Here is a 19,128-nt window from a genome sequence, read left to right on the forward strand (position 1 = left end):
ACCTATTGCAAAAGAAGACAGAGGGCCTTAGACATGGATGCAGATCAAGCTCTCTGTGACCCTGCCTGGCTCCCCATCTCCCATGCACAACAAGGGACCTGCTATAGTTTGAGAACTGTCTCTTGTAGGCTCATGTATTTGAGCACTTGGTCCCAGTGACTGGCGCTGTTTGGGGGAGGTTATGGAACCTTTAGGAGGCAGAGCCTTGCCAGAGGAGCACATAGCAGGGGATTGGTTTGAGGGTTTCAGAGCCCCATTCTATCTTGGCATCTTTTTCAGCATCCTGTGTGTAAATGAGATGTGACCAGCCAGCTTCCTGTTCCTATCACCAATGTTCTGACTGTTGTCTGCCTCCCCTGCCGTGAAGGACTTTATCAAGCCTGAATCCTTAGTCAAAATAAACCCCTTTCTCCTCTACATTGATTGCTTCTAATCATGATATGTTATCATATAGGGCTCTTTCACCAAGTCCTCTTGTCTACTTGACCTGGATACCAATTGCCTTCCATTTGATCTACTGAAATCTCATTAACCAGAGAAATCCAAACTCAGCACAGTAAGGTAGACCACACACCTGTGTAGACCTTGTCATACCCCGGTGTCTTCCATTTTGACCCCATTCCATATTCCGAAGAGACTCATTTAAAAACCACTGCCCATTCTGTGGGTCACTTTGTCTCAAGTCGTTGAATGTTCTCCAAGCCCTAAAGTACCCTTAAATGATTGACTGTTATCCTAAAATTGTGTAGAACCTTCATTCTTCCCTCTCCTACAGAAAGGATGAGTAAATTCTTAAATCGAGTAGAGCTAAGGGGTGACTATATTGTGAGATTGCCACGGTTCACAATCTCCTCTCCAATTCATATGTCTTTGTGGGTTTATTCCAGCAAACCTTCAGAGTGCAGAGGTTAGCGCTGCCTTCACATTAGAACGCAAAGTATAAAAGAAGAAAACAAATATAGATTTACATTCTTTCGCCTACCAATAAACCACTAATATCTGTCTGCATATAGAGAAACCATTTTTGAACAAAATTGGAATTATATTGTATGATTTTTTTTTACTTAAAATCATATCATAAGTGTGTCCCTATGACCTTGCTTGCCTCTCACAATTAACTCTACATAGCGTTATAAACTTCTATTGTATGGTCTGTCTACTATTCTTGTCAAACATTTGAATCCTTTCCATTTTATCTTCTGCAAATGATGTCTTTTAAATGTTTTTGTACACAAATTTATAAATCTTAAATTATTTTCTCAGAACAAATTCTTCAAGTAAAAACAATGAGCATCTTTAAAGCTAATAATTTATGTGTGTTACAAATTTATTTCTGCATTTGTCTTAGTTTTTGGTTTTGTTTATATTTTGTTTTCATATGTATACTTGTTCATATTTATACAGAATAATTTAAGGATTCATGTGTCAATGGTTAAATCTGTTTATTTTTTTCCATGATACAAAAGACCCTTTTACCATTACCATCAGAGAAACTCATCTATATACTTTCAAAATTAATGCATATAATATATTTCAATCAAATTTTCTGCACTTTTCCCCGTAACTCCTTCCAGATTCACCCTGATTCCTCCAAGCTCCTCCCTCTACTAAGGCCAATCTGTGCTATCCATAAACTCATGGGTATGGGGCAATCCACTGGAGCATGGAAGGCCTGCCAGTGATCACATTCTTATAGAAAACTCACTCTCTCCCCAGCAACTATTTACTGTTGATAGCTCAGTTAGAAGGGGGCGGGGGACTTGAGCCCCTCGAGCTTTCATGCTGGGGTGTGGACTGGCTTGATCTTGTGCAGGTTTTGTGCAAGCAGGCAAGCACAGTTGCTGAGGTCATGAACACACACAGCAGTCTTGTTATGTCCAGAAGGCAATGTTTTGCCCTGCTTATTCCTGACCTCAGTCTCCAATAATCTTGTTGCCCCTCTTCACAAAAGCACCTGAGCCATGGGGGAGAAGATGTAACATAGAAGTCTCACTGTGTCTAAGCACTCTGCAGGCATTTTCGGTATTTCTATCTAAACAATCACATGATGTTTTAAGTTTGAATTGCTTCACATTTAACTACTTCATTTGGAATATACTTCCTATGTTTTAACAATTAGTTTGAAGACATTCGGATGCTATTTTTAACCTGTTTTCTTTTTTGATTTGAAGGGGGGAAATGAGGATCTGTAGTTTTGGTGCCCCAAATCTAACTTTATTCTCTTTCTGTGATTCATATTCGGGCTGGAATAGGACTTAGCTTCTCTGATAAATCAGAAACCACTTTCTTCTCCCCTCCATGCCTCCTTCCATCCACACTGCATCCTCCCCAATTATACTTGGCAAATTATATATTTGGATATGTTACTTGTTGAGTTGACTTCAGAGCTATAATCTGGAAGTTTGTCTAATTGGACTGATTAGTTTTGGTCTTGTGGTCATGAAAGAACCTAGCATAATCTGAAATATCAGATACATTCGCCGGCCAAAGCAGGGAGGTGTTGATGGCTCCCTTTTCATGTAAATCCAAATGGCTGGGGCACGTTTGGCTCATATTCTTTTGATTTTTTGATTTGATTTTTTACAAACTGTAGGAAGAAAACTGCTGCCAATGTTATGGTTTGAAAAGCTCACTTTTCTCTCCAAAGGCACAGAAAATGTAGTATAATGAGTGGGCTTAGACAATGAGGTGGGGGAGACAAAGAACAAGGCTGACAAGGCAGTGTGTCCCTTCCTGCCATTTTATGGGTAGTCAGAAAAAGCAAGGAATAAGAAAGAAAATCTGCTTATTATTCTTGAGCTTCAGCCTCTAGGGTTCCCACATTGCTTCTTAACTTTTCTTTATGGTGTTCAGTCTGAGGGACACCACCTCCTGTACATCTTCCGTATCCCAGAGAACCCAAACTTAGTAATATATAAAGTCATGCTGATCAACTTTCCTTCTCTTCATCCCTCTCTTTTACTGGGGCTTTGGAATTGAGGATGGGGGTATTACAGTACATGACAAATGTCCCCATCAAATGACTTGAGGAACGCACTGTCTTCTTTTCAGGATATAATGTGGTTCAACCACTCAGCTCAAACTACCTTTCTGAAGTAACCAGTTGGGCCTTGGTTATAAGTCAAATAGCTACCCTAGGTTTTATTCTTTTTCCCTTGTAAGCAGAACTCACCCTTGCTGATCCTTTTCTTGTAGAGGCGCCATGTGTACAAGTAAGGAATCAAGAGCTCAGGAAGAGACCAGACTTGTTTCTGTAAGGATTAACTCGGTCCTGGGAAAAGTACATAGACTTTATGCCAGGGTATTGACCCCATGATTTAATCATCTTCTAATAGGATCGAAAGCTTGGGACTAAGTTTCCAATGCATGAGCCTTTGGGAGACAGATCAGATCCAAACAGCAGCAACCACCCTCACACAGGTGCAAGCCTAAATAAATAAATCTCACAATGGGTTCCTAATGGGAACTTTTTTCTTCCCAAGACAGGCTTCTTTCCTGACTCTCTTGTAAGAATCCTGCAGTATAAACATACAGATAGCTCCTCCTTAGGTCATCCTAGACAAATGGAGACAAGAGTCAATGGGTCAACATTCCTCCCCCTTGCTGCCTTTGAGTCCAACCCAAATGACACATAGAACCTTACAAGGACTGTCCTAGTTACTTTTCTCTTACTGTGATAAAAACACATGGGCACAAATTAACTTGCAGGAGAAAGAGTTTGTTTTGACACACCATCCCATCATGGTGGGAATTCACAGTAGCAAGGGCTTAAGGAAGACGGTCACACTCTCTACACAGGAAGCAAAGAATGGTGAATGCTAAGGCTCAAGTTGCTTTCTCCATTTCATACGATCTAAGATCACATCCCAGGGGTACCCACAGTGGACAGTCTTCCTACCTCAATTACTCTAGTCAAGATAATCCCCCATAGGCATGCCCATCATGTTGACAACTGAGATTACCTAGCACAGGGACCCAGAGCAAAACCACTGGCTACCCTTAGTGAGAAGCCTGTCACTCATGTGCTCCTTGTTTGTCTCCCCAACCCAACTCTTTCCTAGCTTTACTCTCTTCTAATTTTCTCTCCATGGAACCAAATTTCCAGAAAGATCTCATAGTGCAAACCTTTGTTTCAAGTTGCTTTGGAGAGAAACCAGGCTGACAACTACAACTCTTAAGTCAAGTCATATATAACTTCATTAATTCTCGTTCTGGATTTTTCTCTCTAAATGAGACATCTGAGTTAGTGTTTGGATCAGGAGTGGATTTTTGTTGGTATTTTAGTATGTACCCTTCGTTATATAAATCTAAGTAGCCACATACTACTAAGAAAAACCTAAGAGTCCTGATCTGAGTTTAGGTTTTGTTGGTAGTATCATCCCTCTCAGATCCTGTTTTGACTTTGAGGAGGTGAAGAGATAGCTCAATCAGTTAAGTGCTTGTTCTAGAAGCACAAGAATCTATGTTAGCGTCCCCAGAGCTGGGCACAGTAGCTCTCATCTGGAGGCCTAGCTCTTTCACTTTGAGATGGCTTATGAAAACACAAGGATTCCCCAGACATCAGGAGGTCAGTTAGCCTGGAATGTGCCATGGGAAAATAACACATATCCTGTCTCAACAAGTGGAAGATGAGGACAACATCCATGCACACATGGTACACAAGCACAATAGACACATACATATGTGCATTCCCAGAATCATCCTTGTGAGTAGCTTCATGTCTGAGATGCATATTTTTTTTTTTATCTTTGGGCTGATACCTTTTGTTTGTTCATTTGTGCTATGGATGCGATGAAGGAATCTATGTTTTCTTGCTTGCTTGTGTGTCTTGCTGTTCCCTCACTGTTGCTTTTCCTGAACAGCAGCTGGGTGCTGGTGAGTGTAAGAGAGATAAGTTTGAAGAGGAAAGATGATCAGGAAGAGCTGAAGACTCAGTAGGGTTTTATGGAAGCATAAGATCCAAGATTTGAGGGGGGTGGTGACAAACAATGGTAGAAAGTGGGAGACTATATTTTTCTCCCCTTCCTCCTTTCTGACACTCCCAAAAAAGTGGCTTTGGCAGCATGAAAGAAACACAAGCTTGACACTCCTTCTTGAAGACCCTACCCATGTAGGCAGTGTGTTTTTGTGGGTAATACAGAGCCCAGAGCCTGTAGGGAAGACAAGCCAAGGGATAAAGGAACACAAAGTGGGCAGGTTGGTTTGTTTGTACACATGGAGCATTTTTCTGAGCCTTTTGGAATTTACCAGAGCAACCTTAGCTGAACAGTCACATTTTCATTCTCTTGACTTTTCTTATTTCTATATCTGGTAATGTGTTGCTACCAGACTCTATTATTGTGACCAGAGATATGAGTTCACCACATGAAACTTAGCATTATCTCACTGTGTGTATTACTCACAAATGTTTTTCCTTGCCTCAGAGCTTCCTTATTTATACTATGGCTTCAGAAGCCATGTAACCCTCGCAGGACCTGTGCAAGTGCCACCAGGAAGTGCAAGAGAGCTTTTATTCCACAGTACAAACCTTTGTCCTATATGAGATGGAGCCAGAGTTAACCTCATTCCACTTCTTTCTGTTGGGTTCCCCTTGAGAACTTGTTATTTATATGGACTCCTAGAAGACTGAGCAACCTCGCCCGTCATATCAGAGTGTTGCAATCTCATTACCACACCTTTATTCTGGCCTTCACCTTCGCTGCCCACTCTACCTTGCTTCTTAGCACTTCTGTCATCCAGAGCTGTTGTCTTTAGCAAACAAAGCTCACAAAGTTTTTGCCTCAAGCCCTGACTTCTGAGGAACAAAGAACAAGATAGGGTGGTTGGGCAACGAGCCAATGGGGATGGATCCAATTTAGGATATTAAAATGTAATGCTCTCTGGTTTTATAGATCTCAGTCTGGAAAGGCAGGTTGTATCTCTACTAGAATAGAATACAGAGCCTAAATCTTCTCCAATGAAAACCTTCTATTTATTTTCATTCCTACAAAACAGGTCCACTCCAACCATTCCACTGGTACTGTGTCCATCTGCTTTATGTCCACCTCACTTTACCCAAAACTAACCCCATAAATGGGACATCCTAAACTAACCCTAACTAGTAAAATCATTCATATTTTATGTTCCCCATTTCAGTTTTTATCCTAATCTACCAGGGTAGAAAATCATCCAAGCTAGTTTTAGCTCCTCCTTCTCTAGAATGGGTAGTCATGTCATACAGGTTTCTGCTTCCTCCATATCTCTTCATTTGGTCTGCTTCCTTTGTTCTGACTGATGCTTTTGCTCTCACTTGCCCATAGGTTTGTGGGAGTCTCCTACAATGTTTCCTGTGTTCTACTCTTTTTCCTCTCAACTCCATCTTGTTGCAGAAATCATGGGTTGCTATCATAGTAAGTACTGAGTGCTGACCTGACAGGAATGTAGAATTAGTTGGCAGACAAATCTCTGGGCATGTCTGTGAGAGCATTTTGAGATTGAATAAATCGTGGAGGAAGACACACCTAAACATAATATAAACCCATTATTGTATTCTAAGGTTTTAAGACTATAACCAGACATCCTTAAAGTCATAAGGAATCATATTACTAACTACATACAAATAAAACCCCACTAAGTCTGTAGATAAATAAATGTATATAATTTAAACAAAACTATCTGGGCTGACAATGCTCCCAAGAGGATCCAAAGACCACATGACAAAATCCCAACAGTGAACATGAGGATACCTCTTTTGAGTTGTTGGTCAGCGTTGTCCAAGGGACTCCCAAAACAGATAACCATCTCTATTGTCCGTGGTTGTCCTCCAGAGGTAGAAGGTTGAAGATACACACACTTCAGACACAGGGCCCAGAGGCCCTGAGTTGGAAGTGGCCTGAAGTCTTCCCTGAGCACAAGTTTTCATGATACCAGAAGACATCATGCAAGCTTCTGGTAAGCTTCCGGGGGGAAGCAACCAACAGTCCTACCCAGCTATCATGCCTACAAGCTGCAGGAATCAGCATTGGCAGGGAACCCTAAAGGCGCAATAGTGGCACAAATAACTTGGTGGTGACCAACAGCTCTCTTATTGGACTTAAAACCTGCTCGGCAAGAGGAAAATCATCCCTAGTGTTTGAAATCTAGGCATGTGATTTCACTCAGGGCTAGTGAAGTCATGAATCTTGGAGAACCTAAAACTATGCTGGTTACTAGACCAGCATAACCACTAACAGTGTTCTAAATATCTATCTTTATACACCCAGTTAATTGTATTTCTTCAGCCCTCATCAAAGAAACTGTTCACTGAAATTATGATTACAACTTTTATTAGTAATAACAATGACTCCTATTCATTGAAGAAATACTTTACACCAGAAACTAGATTAGGAGCCTTTGATAAATTGTTTGTGATTTTCACATTTACTTTTTGAAGATTCTGTAAAAGTATTCTCGTCCTGAACATATTCCACAACTAGACTCTTTACACTTCGGGGCTATGAAATCAAGAGTCATCTCACAAAGCACAGTATCTTTTAGTGTTAGAAAACTTTAATGGAGGACAAGTTGATATTAAGACACAGAGATATTTGGAGACTAAGCAAAAAAAATTTCAATAAAACACAAATACTGTTTTCTTGACATTTATGCAATGTTCATTTCATGCTTCTGAAAAAGTTCTCTCAGTCCTTGACACCTTTTCTAGAGATTACATGTCACTGCTTAGTATGCGTAAGAGAAAGAAGATACAAGGGAAGTAGATGGCTTCCTGTTTTCTTATATTCCTGCAACATATTTCAAGGCTGAAATTTAGGAATTCTTTCCCCTCTCATTGGCCATGCAGACAACTCTTTCCATATAACACTGTTTTCTGTACATCAATAGCATTCATGACATGAGTTCTCACTCAGTTGTCCAGGCTGGCCTTGAACTAACTTTATAGCCCAGGCAGGCTTTAAACTTGACATATGTTTGCCTTTGTCTCCAAGTAACTGATTATAAAACATGCCCCGGGCATGGATATGTGTGTGTGTGTGTGTGTGTGTGTGTGTGTGTGTGTGAGACAGAGAGAGAGAGAGAGAGAGAGAGAGAGAGAGAGAGAGAGAGAGAGAGAGAGAGAGATGCTGTTGCTGAGAGTTTGAATGCGCAATTGTATGTTTAAGGAGAACAGCTCATAGAAGACAATTAACTATGCCTACAGACACACTTTGCCAGGGGATTCCGAAGCTTTTTATTGCCTAACACCTCCTCCTCTCCTTCTGGCCAGCTCCAGGTTAGATTTTTATGGTTAAACAGTTCCACATCCATTTGTCTTTCTTGGACCTCCAGTGGCCGATCATCATTCCCATGGTGACCTCAGTAGGCGTTGTCATTGGATGTTTCCCCTGGGTCTTCTTTGCTCCTTCCTCTGTTTATTAATAGAGTTAACAAGAGAGCTTCAGTCTCCAAGAAACCAGATGAGACAAATAATATCCCATGGCCGAAACGAAGACGTTTTTACCAGAGAAGAATGGAGTGCGGCAATCTCAGCTGACCAAAGACTTGGCAGCATGTTTTATGGATCTCATCATGCACCAGACAGACCACTGGCAGCCAATGAAACCCAAGTGAAAATTCCAATCATTGCCTCATTTTTACCTAACTCTAGATGGTTTTTTTTCTGTATTACTTTCATTATATGTTTGAAAATGTGGTATAGATTTAAATGTTTCCAAATAACATGTGGGGTTTCTGTTAACTTGTTATTCTTTTGAGTGCCTTTCCCCGCCTCCCGGTTTAGTTTTTTTGAACTGGAGTCTCACACTGTAGCCTTTGCTGTCCTAGAACTGGTTGTGTAGCCCAGGCAGATCTTGACAATTCTTCTTCCTCAGCCTCCAGCACACTAGACTACAGATGTGAGCTTAGCTCTTTTGTATAGATTTAGAGATGGTCAGTAAACTTTATTCCCAAACTGTCCCGGTGCTGGCTTGTTCTCCATCTAGTGGGCTTTTGTGGTTGTTGGAGTTGTTGCTGCTGGCAGTGCTACTGTGTGGGAGGACATCTTTCAAGAGGTATCTACCGTGGTTTTCATCATATTCCAGAGAGCCATTAAGATATAGAGGTGTTCGCCCACTCTATACCATTGGGAATGAGCCATTCCTGGCTGAAGGTAAACTGCCAGGCTCACACAGCAGCTTTAACCACGGTATAATAGGTAGGGCTGCAGAGTAAAAGCCACCAGAAGTCAGAGTAGATCAGCAAATCGCTGCACATGAGAAAGAGCATAAAGCCAACCCAGGACAGAGCAGTCTACAAAGAGAAAATTACTAGATGTAGCAGTCAGAGCACTGAGAATGGTAGGGAAAAGCTAATAATCTGATACAGGACAAGATATTTTTAAACAGACAACAGTGCAGTATGACTCTATAGTAAGTTTTACTTGGTACAATCACATGCAATTCATTCCCTTTACAGAATGTTTAATACTATTTACTTATAAACACTTTGTTTTCCAAGACCTTGCACAACTTGGATTTGTTTCCTTTATCAAGGCCAACTTACCTCTAAAAAATTTTTAATTAAGATTAAGCTATTGTTTTATAAAGCTTATTTTAAAATACATATAATGTAATATAAGCACACACACACACACACACACACACACACACACACACACACACACACACACACACACCAGCAAAGCAGTTTATACAAATAGAAGATGGAGAACTAGTAGAGAGATCTACAACTTGGAAAATACAAGAACAAGTCATCACAGGGTGCCCATCCCTAACTGGTTCACCTACAACACAATCCCTACCCCTAAGGTCAGGAAACATTGTAGACGAGATACAAAGACTGTAAGAACCAGAAGACACATTCTTCACAGAAGAAGGACTTGCTGTGAAACAGTGTCTTCCAGACATGGCCAGGAATGCGGTGCCCATGAACTCTTAACAATGTGGCTTCATGAAAAAGACCTGCAAAGACCCTAAGCAGGTGACACGCCTGCCTGATGGGAGTAACGCTTCACAAGGCCCACTTCCAGACACAGAGCCACGGGCAGTCAAGGGTTACTGAGGGAGGAAGACTCAGAGTCTTCTCTAGGGGCAGGGTCCCTCATAGTTCCCAATCCTAGTGGTCTATCACAACAGAGGTATACGAGGGCTCCACAGATTAGACTCAGTCAAGTGTGTGTGTGTGTGTGTGTGTGTGTGTGTGTGTGTGTTAATTATAGAAGTGGTTATGAATTCAAGAGAAGGGGGCATGAAAAGTTGAAGGGGGAGAAAATGGAATGAAAATTAACTAAGAGAAATGTACTTACACATGAAATTCTTAAAAACATAAAATTACTAAAAGAGATAGGAGAGCTCCATTCTTTAGCCTGATCCTCTGTTTCTGATGCCACATCGACTGATGCTTTCCATCTGGGACTTCCAGAACCCAGCACAGTTACCTGGAACTTGAGACTCATAAATCAAAGCTCGTCTTCTAGGCCCGAGCTGCTGTTCTTTTCTGATGCTATATTGAGAGTGTAAGCGGTGACTGGAAGCAGACATGGAGTAAAGGGGGGAAAACATGACAACCCATTTCTGCATCTCCTGCACAGCGCAGAATGGGGGCGCTGACCCCCTCTGCCTTCAGTGACCTGCCTCTATAAAATGCCGGAAGACCTGAGGATACCCGGAGTTCTCAGTGCTTTCCTTAAACCTTAGGAAAAATAGGAGTGCAAATGGAGACTCTACTGCAAACATAGAAGCAGCCAAACATATTAACAATAAAATTCTCAAATATTTTGCCGACCCTCTTTTAAGGGGTTATTTTCACACTCTTCTCTTCCACCCTCTGATATTATTGCAAACTCTAAGCTACACCTTGTTATATAAACATGGCCTGCCAAGTTTAATTGCTATGCGCAGTTTTTGCTAAATCACAAAATAAGGGTACATACGAAGCTGCTTATGAAAAAATTGTGAAGTATTTAAGTGATGGGAACACAATGTTATGATTGGCAGGGATATACATTTACTCTACCTAAAATTGAGGCGGCTACATAAACAACGTTGAGTTTCCATACACAGATGACCTTTCCCTCAAACGCTCTGTAAGTAACACCAGAAATGAAAAGAATAACTGTGAAAAGTGATCCCCGTGAGACAATGCATGTCACTGACATCAGAAGACATGTGAAGGCTTTTATTGTGAGAGACCACAGAAGAACATCATCCCACAAGATTCTTATCTGGATTCTGTTCTCCATTTACCACCTCATCATCTCTACCAAAAAATGTCTTAGTAGAGAATAAAGCCATGGAATAAAGAGATTTGCAGTGATGGCTAGTATTACTTTCCAAGTGCCTGTCCCTCTCCCTCTCCCTGCCCCTCCCCCTCCCTCTCCTCCTCCTCCTCCTCATCCACCTCCTTCTCCTCCTTCCCTCCCTCCATTCCTCCCTCCCTCTTGTCTCTCTATCTCTCTCTCTGTCTCTCTCCCTCTCTGTCTGATGCTCAAAGGAAGAGGAGGAGGAAGAGGAGGAAAGGAGAAATTTTTTTCTTCAGACTGAAAAGTAAACTCTAGCAAGTGGTCTAGTAAGTAACTACTGTGCCAGGAGACATGAGTGGTGCATGCCTTCTATGGAGAGTGATCAAAATGTTCATTAAGAACAGTATCCACACTCACAGTTGTAAGCCCGAGCCCTACCAAACCCTGGACTGACCCGAGATTTAATATAATGAGAATATATCTGGTCTATAGTAATATAATAAATATAATACATAATATAGATACTGTATATGTATATAATATAGATACACACATTTGTATCTATACAAATATAACACTTTGCTGTCTTGCTATCTTCTAATACCTACGCTAGGTCCTATTATGCTGAGTTTTGCACACTCTTTTAGGTCAAGACTTCCAAATATTAGCTCTGTCAAATGTCCCTTGGTCATTGAAAAACCACTATGGCTTTTCTGTATTAGTCAAGGAAATAATTCTTCAGTAGGGATTGCCTGGAAAAGGGATGCTCCTTCCAGGGTCAATGGAGCATGTATGTCATCCAAAAGTGAGCCCTCCACTAACAAGATGCCTTTAGCTGAACAATGGGGGTATTAGTCTTAGAACTAATTCCCTGGCTTCGGGCTGAGTAGGGAGTGCTATAGTGACATACTTAATGGCTTCTCATCACTGAAGTAGGCAAGTGCACAGTAACTCACTGTGGGAGGAGAACAGCCAATAGGATATAAGACTTGAAGCCATATGTGGTGGTACAGGCTTGTAATTGAAACACTCAGAATCACTGCAGAGCCTAGGCCAGCCTGGGCTACATAATGAGTGTTTAGAGTCAGCTGGGGCTACTGAGTGAGACAGGGAGGATGGGGAGGGGAACACCCATATAGAAGGGGAGCGGGAGGGGTTAGGGAGATGTTGGCCGGGAAACAGGGAAAGGGAATAACAATCGAAATGTAAATAAGAAATACCCAAGTTAATAAAGATGAAGAAAAAAACTCTCAAAGTAGCTTTGATTTGCATTTTCCTGATGGTTAATTATGTTGGGTATTTTTTTTAAGGTTTACTGATTGTACTTTTTCTTTTGTGAATGCTCTGTTCAGGTCTATAGAACATTTTATTGGATGTTTTTTGATGCTTCCTTTTTTGAGATCTTCGTGTGTATTATGGATACTAATCCTCTGTCAGGCAAGGAAAACTTAAGTCTTTAATAAATTTTAATATTTTAGAACTATGTGTCACATGACCTTGGTAGCTAGTCAGCAACAGTGTAGGGTGCATTTGCAAATTGATAACAGAGAGAACTTTATGTTGTTTTGTAACTATTGCTACCAAGGTAAGCCAGGTTCGCTCCCCCTTCTCTCTCTCTCTGTCTCTCTGTGTGCCTGTGTGTTATGGCAGCCTGTGCTTGTGTGTGCGTAAATCCATGTGAAGGCCGGAGGTTTGGTTAAATTTGGAGCATCCAACTCTATTTCTCTCCATGTTATTACTTTTTTCAAGACAATACCCACCAGTAAGACTGCAGCTTGTTGACTTGACTATGCTGGCTGGCCAATGACAGCGTTGGAATTACCATCATTGTAACTTGATTTGAAACCTTTTCATTATCATATTCATGGTACACAGTGGTGGATTTCATAAAATTTTATTCACAAATAGTTATCCCTGCTACCTTCCCACCCCTGTCTTTTTTATTGGGTATTTTTTATTTACATTGGGTATTTTTATTTACATTTCAAATGTTATCCCCTTTCCCAGGTTTCCCTCCAGAAACACACTATCCTATCCCACCCCCCTGCTTCTATGAAGATGTTCCCCAACCCAGCAAGGCCTGCCCATTTCCCAGCCGTGGCATTCCACTACACTGGGGCATCAAGCATTCACAGAACAAAGGGTGTCTTCTCCCATCGATGCCCAACAAGGGCATCCGCTGCTACATATGTGGCTGGAGCTACAGGTCAATCCCTGTGTACTCTTAGGATAGTGGTTTAGTCCCTGGGAGCTCTGGAAGGTTTGGTTGTTTGACATTGTTGTTCTTCTTATTGGGTTGCAAACCCCTTCAGCTCCTTCAGTCCTTTCACTAACTTCTCCATTGGGGATCCCATTCTCAGTTCAATGGTTGACTGTGAGCATCCTCCTCTGTATTTGTCAGGGTCTAGCAGAGCCTCTTAGAAGACAGCTATATCAGGCTCCTGTCAGCATGCACTTCTTAGCATCAGCAATATTGTCTGGGTTTGGTGGCTGTATATGGGATGGATCCCCAGGTAGGGCGGTCTCTGGATGGCCTTTTCTTTAGTCTCTGTTCCACACTGTGTCTCCATATTTCCTCTGGTAAGTATTTTGATGCCCTTTCTAAGAAGGACTGAAGCATCCACATTTTGGTCTTCTTCTTGAGCTTCATGTGGTGTGTGGATTGTGTCTTGGGTAATTCGAGCTTTTGGGCTAATAACCACCACTTATCAGTGAGTACATACCATATGTGTTCTTTTGTGATTCAAATACCTCACTCAGATGATATTTTCTAGTTCCATCCATTTACCTAAGAATTTCATGAAGCCATTATTTTTAATAGCTTAGTAATATGCCATTGTGAAAATGCACCACATTTTCTGTATCCATTCCTCTGTTGAAGGACATGTGGGTTCTTTCCAGCTTCTGGCTATTATAAATAAGGCTGCTGTGAACATAGTGGAGCATATGTCCTTGTTATATGTTGGAGCATTTTTTGGCTATATGTGCCCAGGAGTTACCACTGGGTCCTCAGGTAGTACTATGTTCAATTTTCTGAGGAACTGCCAGACTGATTTCCAGAGTGGTTGTATCAGCCTGCAATCCCACCAACAATGGAGGAATGGTCCTCTTTCTCTACATCCTCTCCAGCATCTGCTGTCGCCTGAGTTTTTCCACCTTAGCCATTCTGATTGGTATGAGGTGGAATCTCAGGGTTGTTTTGATTTGCATTTCCCTGATGACTAAAGATGTTAACATTTCTTTAGGTGCTTCTCAGTCATTTGATATTCTTCAGTATCGAATCCTATCATATTATCTACACATAGTGTTATTTTGACTTCTTCCTTTCCAATTTGTATCTCTTTGACCTCCTTTTGTTGTCTGATTGCACTGACTAAGACTTCGAGTACTATATTGAGTAGGTAGGGAGAGAGTAGGCATCCTTGTCGAGTCCCTGATTTTAGTGGGATTGCTTCAAGTTTCTTCCATTTAGTTTGATGTTGGCTACTGGTTTGCTTTTACTATGTTTAGGTATGGGCCTTGAATTCCTGATCTTTCTAAGACTTTTAACTTGAAGGAGTGTTGAATTTTGTCAAATGCTTTCTCAGTATCTAATGAAATGATCATGTGGCTTTTTTATTTGTTTGTTTACATTATGTTGATGGATTTCCATGTATTGAACTATCCTTGAGTCCTACCTGATCATGATGGATGATTGTTTTGATGTGTTCTTGGATTTGGTTTGCAAGAATTTTTTTTGAGTACTTTGCATTGATATTCATAAGGGAAATTGATCTGAAGTTCTCTTTTTTATTGGGTCTTTGTGTTATTTAGGTTTAAGCATAATTGTGGCTTCATAGAAGGAATTGTGTAGTGTTCATTCTATTTCTATTTTGTGGAATAGTTTGGATAGTATTGGTATTATTAGGTCTTCTGTGAAAGTCTGATAGAATTCTTCGGGGTTGGGGATTTAGCTCAGTGGTAGAGGGCTTGCCTAGCCTGGGTTCGGTCCCCAGCTCTGAAAAAAAAAGAAAAGGGAAAAAAAAAAAGAATTCTTCACTAAATCCATCTGGGTCTGGTTTTTGTTTGTTTTTTTGTTTTGTTTTTTATTTTTTTTTGATTGTGAGATGTTTAATAACTGCTTATATTTCTTTAGGGATTATGGGACTGTACAGATGGTTTATCTAATCCTGATTTAACTTTGGTACCTGGTATCTGTCTAGAAAATGGTTCATTTCCTCCAGATTTCCCAGTTTTATTTAGTATAGGCTTTTGTTGTAGGATCTGATGTTATATTTTTTTGATTTCCTCAGTTTCTTTTATTATGTCTCCCTTTTCATTTCTGGTTTTGTTAATTTGGATACTGTCTCTGCGCCCTGTTTAGTCTGGTTAAGGATTTATCTATCTTGTTGATATTCTCGAAAAACCAGCTCCTGGTTTTGTTGATTCTTTGTATAGTTCTTTTTGTTTCTACTTGGTTGATTTCAGTCCTGAGTTTGATTATTTCCTGCCTTCTACTCCTTTTGGGTGTATTTGCTTTTTTTTGTTCTAGAGGGAATACTCATAGGTCTGAATGCCTTCAAAAAGAAACTGGAGAGAGCATGCTGCAGGTGTGCCGTCAAGCTGTTAGTGTATGCTCTCTCCAGTTTCTTTCTGGAGGCACTCAGAGCTATGAGTTTTCCTGTTAACGCTGCTTTCATTGTGACCTATAAGTTTGGACATGTTGTGCCTTCATTTTCATTATATTCTAAAAAGACTTTAATTTCTTTCTTTATTTCTTCTTTGATCAAGTTATCATTGAGTTGAACATTTTTGTCCTTCTTCAAGTTCTCTAATATCATCATAAGATGCTATTTTAAATCTGAACCTTGCTTGTCTGGTGTGATGGGGTATCCAGGACTTGCTGTGGTGGGAGAACTGGGTTCTGAAGATGCCAAGTGGCCTTTGCTGTTGCTTAGTTCCTTGCACTTGCCTCTTGATATCTGATTATCTCTGTTGTTAGCTGGCCTTGCTGTCTCTGACAGTGACTTGACCCTCCTGTAAGCATTTGTGTCAGCACTTTTTGTAGACCAGTTCTCTCCTGGTGGGATTTGGGTATAGAGAGCTGTGGTACAGGGCCAGCTGTGGGCACTTACAGAAACCAGAAGGATCCTGTCCCAGACTGTTCTTCAGTCTCCTGAGGGGTCAGGGTGGGTCCCTCTGAGCAAAAGTGGTGGCCTCACCTGTGCTCTCAGGTGTGTCAGCACTCCTAGGAGACCAGCTCTCTCCTGGTGGGATCTGGGTACAGAGACCTGTGGCTCTGGGATTTCTAAAGGTGCCTGATGGATCTTGTTCAGAACACACTTCCTTCTGATGGAAGACTTGCCTGTGTACTCTTCCTGTGGTATGTGGTATGTGGTTCTGAAGGGGCCTTCAAAAGGGTCAGCTCCTGTTTCACGTCATCAAAACCCACCGTAGAACCATGCCCTCTGAAGCCCTCTTCTTACACCCTTACACCTGCCCACACTGATACACTTGGGATAGAAGGCAAAAGGTGTCTCCTGTTTAGTTTTTCTGTCGTCTTTACTCAACTGAAAGAAAGAATTTCAGCTGGAGGATTACTCAGATCAACTGGCTTACAGCTACATCTATGTCTTGGTTGTTGATTGATGTGGAAAGGCCCAGCCTCTTGGGCGTGTGATCCAGGGTTAAACGAGAAAGTTGACTGAGCATGAGCCAGAGGGAAGCAAGCCAGAAGCAGCCTTCCTCCGTGATTCTCACTCCTGTTCCTGCCTTGTCTCCCCACAATGATGGATTATAACCTGAAATTGTAAGCTGAAATAGTCCCTTCCCTCCCCACTCTTGGGCAGAATGTTTTATTGCAGCAGCAGAAAACAAAGCAAAACAAGGTGCTTGCTCTCAGTCCTTTCTTTTGGGTGAACCAAGACCATTTGCCTTTGCTGGGTCGTTTCACATCAACTTTCTCATTTGGGTCCCACTAAAGAGACCAGAGGATGAAGAAAACCCCACATCTGTGAACTGTTTAAGTAATTTCTTTTTTCCCCCCTCTGCAATTAGGACCTCCAGACTACACAAACCAATCTTAACTGGAAACTGATTATTCTGGGTTTTTTATTTTAATTGATTATTTTTGAGCCCTGTGTTGATCGAGACTTTTAACCCAAGTTTCTAATCTTACATTCATTTGCTTATACAAGAAACATCTATTCAATCCTTACTATGTTCTAGGCATTATCATAAACACTGGTAATAGAACGATTAACAATGCAGACACAGCCTGTCTCTCTGGAGGTTTGCAGTTTCAAAAATGAGAATGGGGTAAATGAGAAATGTAGGCGATTACAGTGAGTTCTCTTGACAAGAACACAGTTGCCTCTCAGTGCAAATGATGAAATCTAAGGGCTTTTTCTCAGCACACACAGGAGCCTTTTCTTTTTCAGGATTCTGTACTTGGTGTAGACCGACCGTGGAATTTCCTAGTGTGGAATATGGAAACCAGCATGTCAAGAGCTCTACAGAGTTGGAACTGCTGTTAAAAGCTCTAAATCAAGGAACGATCTTGGAAAAAGCCCAAGTTCTGGTTGAAATTTCCTAACTTAATTTTGGTGGTTAGGGTTTGGATTTTCTGACCCAGTATTTGATATAAAAGCAAACACAGGATGCATTTGCGTATCCATGAGATCAAGTGTTACACACAAGCACAGTAGGGATGATTTTCAATATTGGATTATATGCTGAAAAAGAAGCATTGTAGCAGGAAGATAAACATTCTAAGCGTTATTTATGAATACAAAATCAATAGTATAAAAAAGCCATGCTCCATTGTGCACTGAGATAAATGATGAATTCCTTCCACCGTGAGGTGTGAGTACTGCATAGCAGGCCCTTCTACAGCAAGGAGTTCTGCCTTATATAATTGAAACCTGATCACATTTTTCCTCTAAGGCACTTTACCTACTTACAGATGTCCTCCGAAGCAATAATATTTGTATTAGTTGGGCTACACCATGGTTTTCAAGTGAACTTTCTTTTTGATTTGGGAGTTGCCCATGTTGACTTTTCTGGAAGACTCCCTAGTTTAAAGGTTAAAGAGTCAAACAATAATAAGGCAAAATAAAAATAGCAGGATTTTTTTGTGTTATTTTAATTATTCTTGCTTGAATCCGGTGACATTGTAAGATAATATTTACCAACATGTCTTTTCAAGTGTTAATGATATGACAACAGCTGGTATTGATTGAATGTTAAATCTGGGCTTTTCTCTGTGCTTCGAGCTTCCCGGGCCCTGTCCCATGTTATCCTAACAGGGTCTAAGGGAAAAAAAATCATGTAATGCCCATTCTACTGATGAGTAGACTGAAACGGAAATATTTGAGGAATCACTAAGAATAAAAGAAGCAAAGGGTAAAGCTATATTTTAAAGCCAGGCAGTCCAACATCACAGTTCTCCCCTCTCCCTTTACTCCACTGAAGGGTGGCAGGAAGAAAAGAGTTCAAATGCTATGTGTGCTGACTCATAAACAAACCCAAGTAAACTGACATCGGAAACGCCACCCGGTGAAGAAACTTAGCATGGGCAGCATCCTGTGAGAACGCCATCTTCGTGGCCTGCCCAACACATGTTACTTCCACTTTCCCACTAGGTAACTATTATGCTGACTCCTACCTGGAATTCTAAGGTGGGGAGGATTGCACTATAACCTATTTATTCATTCTATTGTTGAGAAAAATTTGAGTACTTCCTAGCTTAGGATTCCATGCTACTACTTTGAAGACCATACTCATGTCTTTTGTATTTTGATACAAACCAGTAATTTTTGAAATGTTTGTTGAAGTTTACATTTTCCCTTACATGAGAGATAGTGTTATTTTTCATCTTTGACAACACTTGGTATTGTTTGCCTTTTTATTTTGGCCTGTCCTGATGTGTTTGC

The sequence above is a fragment of the Rattus rattus genome, chromosome 1, assembly GCF_011064425.1.
Source record: "Rattus rattus isolate New Zealand chromosome 1, Rrattus_CSIRO_v1, whole genome shotgun sequence".
Classification (NCBI taxonomy): Eukaryota; Metazoa; Chordata; class Mammalia; order Rodentia; family Muridae; genus Rattus; species Rattus rattus.